Below are 7,240 nucleotides of genomic sequence, written 5' to 3' on the forward strand. Positions count from 1 at the left end.
CTCCCAGGTATAGGCTGTTGTTACTAAGCAACCCCCACTAGTCCTCCTGCGCCAAAGCAAAAATTCCTATTCAGCCTGTTGCTGCTCGTTAAGGAATTTTTCATGGACACGTTTGCCAAACTAATCACTCCTCTATTTCAGCTTAGACCTAGTTTTTAATAATTGAGCAGGAATCCTTGAATACCTTTTGAAAAGTAAGAGAGTGTCTGCACCCCAATGTGAATGCCAGGAGTCATGAATGAAGACTGTAATTAATTTAGGAGAAGGCTTTCCTTGCGCTAAAAAGAACTTAAAAATAAACATTTTACAAGGTTAAACTTAGTTGACTTGAATAATTAGAGCGACATCATCTGCTGCCATCATATTCACTCTTGGCTCAGGTAATAAGGGAGGGTTGCTGATGCTGTAACTACTAAGAGAAGGCAGCAAAGTTCATTGACTAAAATAATGACTAAAATCAGATTCACATTTATCTCTTTGCATAGAAGCTGTGCATATGTCAATTCCTGGTAAGTAACATAGGAGGGGGGAAAATCAGGAAAGTGGCATCAGGAGACAGAAGAAGGAAGAAAGGAAGGAAAGAAGGCAGGGAGGGAGGAAAAAATGTTGATTCGGACTAGGGAGAAAGTAAGAGGAATTGAAAATACTGTTTAACCAAATGGTTCATTTTTATATAAAAAGTCACAAAAAGGAACCGAAGCATTTGCTTGAATTATCTAAGACTTTTTGAAAAGTAGATTTAATACCCTAACATCAAAATAATAATTTTGTGTAAAGTATCTATATATTTCAAATACTTCTTGGGGTTATTGGGTGTTGTTGTTGTTTAATTATTTCTATGTATGTTTGATTTACCTGGATGCTTGTCTAAGTTCTCCTTTTGATTTTGCAGAGTCTAGTAGAAATTGCTAGATAAAGCTCTTCATCAGCTGCTCCAGAACTTACTTTTAATCCTCCTGGCACTGGGCTCATTTGGGTGACCTAAAATCTGCCGTCAGTTTCAAAGAGGACCAATTACAGGCCAACAGAAGGTCTAGTACCATCTTATCAGGGTAATACTTCAAGCTACTATTAGCCCTAGAAATGAAACTGCAACCATCATCTCATTAAATTATTTCACAGTGACCAACATCAGATCAGAACTCATTCGTTATTCTTTGACTTTGTGCTAAAAAGTAGAAATCTAGCTTCAATAAAATGACTGTTCTCAGAAAAATGAATACTAGTTTTAGATTCTAGTGAGAAACTGTAGAAAGACAAGGCTGGCCTTCTAACTCCAACCCAGCTCTCTAATGAGTGGGATCCAGTCTAAAATCTGAGCATAACACTTAGCTACGTGCCTGGCAAAGGCTCACACGAGTGACATCACTCCAAATCAAGGCTTTTGCAGCTCTGGAAACATACGATCTGTCAAAATGACCCCATTCTTCCAGAAGGGGCAGTTCAGCAAAACAATGAAAGCAAATGAGTTTAAGAAAAGGCCTAAGAATTCTTAAATCCAAGTTAAAAATTATATCAGAAGTTGCTCCTCCAGAAATAGCCTAACAAACATAAAATAAAGCCACAGGTTTAAGTTGACCTACACACTGATACACACTTGAGGCGTTGCATATAAATTGAATTTATTATGTAAATGTTAAGTATCACTTAAAGTATTTCACTAACTAACCCAATCATAAAAGGTACCAGGACACTGTTTAAATGCAGATGCCCTGGCCCCTCTATGATGGGAGAATCTGATTCTGTAGTTCTGGAGTGGGGCCTAGGGATATGTAGTTTTACCAAGTGTTTCCGGTGGTATTTTTGTAATCAGATGAGGTTAAGAAGTAGTCATTTAAAGGTGTCTATGGAAATTTCTATTATTAAGCACATACATGATTATCTTCAACCTTTTGAAAAATTAATCCAGATTTTCATGTTGTTGGCTAGCATTTTCTTATTTTTCTGATGGGTTAACTTTGCCTGTATATTAGTTTACTTCACTGAAGATGTGAAACTAACCAGAGCACACTGTTTGCAGTGTCTCATTTCCAAGCACAGTGGACAAGCCTGTGTTTTCTGGGATGGACAGAAGTTTGCAGAAATTGAATGAGGGCAAGAGGAAGGCAAGAAATGCAAGCCTTATTTTGCTGGAGGCTAATGTTAAAAGGATTGAGATAGTCTCTGAAGACAGGCAGGTTAAATTAAGAGTCTTGGGGAGGCCAGAGTGTCAGAGCAAATACCATCTGTACTTGGTCCCATACTTCCTCAGTTCTGATTCCCAGGGGTCTCCTAGAATGTGTGCATTTATTCATCTCTAAATTAAGGAGAGTGCAGGAGTTAATCTATGGTAGGAAAGAGAACACTAGACCCTAAACATTAAACTGGTGAAATTTGGAGAAAGACAAGACTGAGGCTATTACTTGATTCTTTATTATTCACCTCTTGACTGCCTGGACCATTTGTAAGTATAACTTTGTCTGTTTTCGAGTGTACTAGGTAAGTAGAGAACTGATTATGTTAATTTACTTACTGGGACCGTTATCTCTTTACCTCTCTGCTTCACCCACACCGGGGTCCTTTCTGATCCCAGAGCATGCCAAGCACTCTCCCAGCTCAGGGCCTTAGCACTTGCCCTCCCATCGGCCTTTAAGAAATACTCTTATCCCAGGTATCTGCAGTGCTTGATCCCCCACTTCCTCCAGGTCTCTGCTCAGAAGTCTTCTCATCAGAGAGGACAACCCGGACCACCTTATATAAATATGTCCCTGTTATTCTCAATCCCATTAACCTGCTTTACTTTCCTTCATACTACATACCCCCATCTAATTTATTATACATTTACTTCTTGACTGATTTACTATTTGTTTTCCCCAACTAGAATATAAGCAGCACAAGGGCAGGGACTTTGTTCTATTCACTAGTGAATCTCAACGCCAGGATCAATGCCAGGTATATAGTGCCACTCAGGACATACTTGTTGAATAAATGAGTGGATATTTTTGTGGCTTGAGAAAGATATGATTAATTCTTAATATTTGTGATCTTAAAAGATATTTTATAGCCAAGTGGAAACATTTGCAAACTTCAAATTTATAAAGCTAAGGAGTAAAAATTTAATTAAAAGGTTTCATCCCTTATTTCAAAGGTTATCCACATAAAATACCTATAACTTCACGCATTTTCTGTTTCCTTTCTAGACTAATTTACTCAAGGTAAATCATGCAGAATGACTACAAGTAATTGTCCTAGATAAAAGAGGGGCAGGTAGGGAGAAGAGGGATTGATATACCTTGACCTGATAAATACACTATTGTTTTCTTTGTAATTTTTAGTCACTGACCAGATATTGTCTTGATTAAAATTATGTCAGTTCAGTGCAATGTCACTAATCATCAGGGAAATGCAAATTAAAACCACGATAAGATATCACCTCACACCTATCAGAATGGCTATCATCAATAAATCAACAAACAAGTGTTGGCAAGGACATGGAGAAAAGGGAACCCTCATGCACTGTTGGTGGGATTATAAATTAGTGCAGCCGTTATGGAAAACTATATGGAGGTTCCTCAAAAAATTAAAAATAGAACTACCATATGACCCAGCAATTCCACTACTGGGTATTTATCCAAAGAAATCTAAAACACTATTTTGAAAAGACATATGTACCCCTATGTTCAACACAGCATTATTCACAATAGTCAAGCTATGGAAATAACCTAAGTGCCCATTGATAGACAAATGGATAAAGAAGAAGTGGTACATATATACAATGCAATAGTAGTCAGCTCTAAGAATGAAATCTCGCCATTTACGATAATATGGATGGACCTAGAGGGCATTATGACAAATAAGTCAAACAGAGAAAGACAAGATGCCATATGATTTCACTTATATGTGGAATCCAAAAAAACAAAATAAACAAAACAGAAACAAATTGATAGTTGGTTGCCAGATGGCAGGGTTAGGGGGATGGGTGAAAAAAGAGAAGGGATTGAGATGTATAAATTGCCAGTTATAAAAACAGTCATGGAGATGTAAAGTACAGAATAGGGAATATAGTCAATAATACTATAGTAAGTATGTATGGTATCAAATGGGTACTAGACTTATCAGGGTGATCACTTCGTCAGTTATGTAGATATCTAATCACTATTTTGCACACCTAAAACAAATGTAATATTGTATGTCAACTGTAATTGAAATTTTAATTATTTTTAAAAATTATGTCTGTTCATGTCTTACTTCCCACTAGAGAGTAAGCTTCTTGAGGACATGACCCATCTTATACATCTTTTTATTCTCCTACAATGCCTATCTAAATTGTTCCAAATAGTAGGTATTCAAAAAATACTTATGTAATGAAAACTACATATGGGCAGCAAGTGAAATTATATATACACTCTCTGAATATAGATGGCATTACGTGTTTTTAAATCTATCATTGCCTTGCTAGAATACACATGCTTATTGACAAAGATAAATCTTCATAAAATTGAAAAAAGGAGGAACAGAGAATTTTAAAATGTGTACGAACTGTCCTAAAATTACTTTGCTTTAATTAGCAATAGTATCAACATTGCAGAACATAAAAAGCAGAAAATTTCAATATGAAAAGTCCACAACTATAAAAAAGGTGATGCTACTGCTTCAGTCTAGTCTCGCTAACTGGAATTTTCTTCGTATGCTATTCAAAAGATAACCTACATTTTGATAGGTTAATGGGAAAATATCCTGTGTGTATTTTTAGGTCACTTCCAGAAAACACAGACAGGCCTCCAAAGTAGATTTACCATGAAGCTGACAAAGCTCAACCGTCAGGAGCCCTGGATGGCCCTGGCAGGAAGCCCCAGGAACTGTGCTCAAGTATTTTCTTAGAGCCCACACCCCCACCCCACCTAACATACAGAATTGCATAAGCTTCAGGTACATAAAACCTGGACCCGGTCCTGCCACTCCTCCGTTAGAACATGAAGAAAACTAGGCTATTTGAAGAAATATGAAGAAAACTAGAATATTTAAAAACATGAACTAAAACTCATTTATTAATTTCCAGCATTTCTCAATAGTTCAAGCAGAGACGCAAGTGGGGCCCAAGAGTTTCTCTTTGCGACAAAGTGTCAGTATTGCTTTTTCCCAGGATACAAAATTAAGTCTTGGAAACCATGACTAGATAAAAGTTACTTTCATTAAGTGTAAGTATGTAATCCTAGATAGTTATTACCCATAAAAATTAAATAATGCATCGTACTGAAACCATATTGCTAGTGTTTAGAACTTACTTTCACTATTAAAGAAATTGCCCTCGTGGTGCTAAGTATAACTGGTTAAAATAAAAACCCATCGTTTCATTCTGAATTCGTTTGAATCGTGTTGTATCACAAAACTAAGCAGTGCAACCGAATGTTAGTAGTGATTTAATTAAGGAATTACAATATATCCTACCAGATATTCACTCGTGTTGCAACCATTTTTGACACAAAGATCAAAACAAACCCAAAAACCCTGTCATTTCGGCTTTGGCTACTGAACTTTTCAAAATCAAGTTGTTATTTCTTAAAAGCAACAGAGAGAATTTGGGATGAGTATGGGGGTATTCAGACAATCATCCACTTTCCTCTCCCTACGCCTACTCCTGCCCTCTTCCTGTATTGTAACACTGCTTCTTCCCCTCCGGTGTGTAGTACGCAGTTAATTTTTCGTTGTCGTGTAACGTGGTACTAATACGTACCTGGTAGAATTGTGTCTTTTTAAGCATGACAGCATGTGTTGTTAGATATGCCTACCCTACCGACGGCTTTACTTGAAGGGCAAGTAAAGCCCTTCCACCCCAGGACAGGTCCGCAGGGCGTTCCCATTGCCCCCTCAGGGTCCCTCAGCTTGGGAATGTCCCGGGTCACTTCTCCAAGGAGGGGCGCCGGCGGCCCGCGGCCTCCGGGCGCCCGCTCCTTGCCCGGGCGGAGACACCCTCAGGAAGGTCTCCTTGGGGTAGCCACACCACCGGGGTAAAGTTACCAAGGAAAGCAAAAAGGTGGCCACTAAGCTCTACAACTAGGACGCTGCCAATTCCCAGCCAGGGACGCGCCTGACGGTGGGGGGATGGGAGTGTCGCCATCGAATCCCAAGAAAGGCCGCGGGACCCACCTCCGGCTCCCTCCAGCTCCCGCCCTCGGCCCCACCTCCCCCTGCCAGCACAAAGCCGTCCCGAAGCCGGGAGCCAGGCCTGCACGGAGGCCGCCTGGACGTGAGTGGACCTGGGCCTGGCGACCCGCGCGGCTCAGGCCGCGCAAGCCACCGATCGCCGGCGAGTCTAAGTTCCCGTCCCGGACGGGAAGGACGCGCTTCCTTGCTCGTCCTTCAAGGCGCGGGAAGCCGGCTCGGCCGCCCCGGGCCCCCAGCCTTTCCATCCGAGAGTTCCCAGAGAAGGCCTGGCGCGACCCACGCAGTCCGGCTAGCCACGCCCGAGGTGGCTGCCTCCCGCGTGTAGCGCCTGGGCCGGCCGGGCCGCGGAATTGGTTATGGGCTCGCAGGGGCGCGCAGAAACCGTTCGGACGTGGATGAATCGAGAAGTTACAGGCGCCTCTTTGAGCCCCACCGAAGTGCAAACTCGGTGCCTCAAATCAGTTCCCCTCGTTTCCCAAAGGTCCTGCACTCGCGCACCTGCGTAAGGTGGCCAAACAACGCGGGGGCGGACAGGCAGGGTGGGGTAGGAGGAAGTGGGGGTGGCGCGGGGCGGTGCGGGACGACCCGGGAGACCCTGGGCGCCCCCTCGCCTCGCCTCCCGTCTGGGGCGCGCACACGCACACTCTCTTGCTCAAGTGCGGGAAGATGGCCGTTTCTACTTCAGTATAAAGGCTCTTTGTTGCGCTCACACAAAAGCCGCCAAGACCCGCTTTTCCAGCAGCCCTTTGGACAAATCGAAGGAACTCAGCTGAATTTCCAAATGGCCCTAGAAGCCTGAAGCGGTGGGAACAACTAAAACAGAGGGGACTAACAGGCCTTCCCGCCCTCATCTACCAAAACCTCTGTCAATATGCAAGTATTGGTCCTGGGAGGCTGGACCTGAGACACTTCGTAAGGGAGGAAGGAAAGAGGAAAACCTACTTTTACTATCAAGGCCCAAAGGGGGTATTAAACATTCACATTCTTGTAGGTTTCTCCCCTTAACCAGGGTAGAAACATAATCTGTAAAAAGTTTGGATACACCAAAAAGAAAGAAAAAAAATACCAACAATAGCAACTTAAAAAAAAAAAAAAA

At 41.8% G+C, this 7,240-nt stretch overlaps 1 protein-coding gene across 3 annotated transcripts in view; it reads right to left on the reverse strand.

The window, feature by feature from the left end:
* Window positions 1–7,240, reverse strand: part of GRHL2 (grainyhead like transcription factor 2) — a 151,486-nt gene that overhangs the window by 143,820 nt on the left and 426 nt on the right. The gene's annotated exons all lie outside the window — the stretch shown is intronic.

The sequence above is a fragment of the Rhinolophus sinicus genome, chromosome 6 (genome assembly GCF_057876585.1).
Source record: "Rhinolophus sinicus isolate RSI-liver-muscle chromosome 6, RSI-T2T, whole genome shotgun sequence".
Lineage (NCBI taxonomy): Eukaryota > Metazoa > Chordata > Mammalia > Chiroptera > Rhinolophidae > Rhinolophus > Rhinolophus sinicus.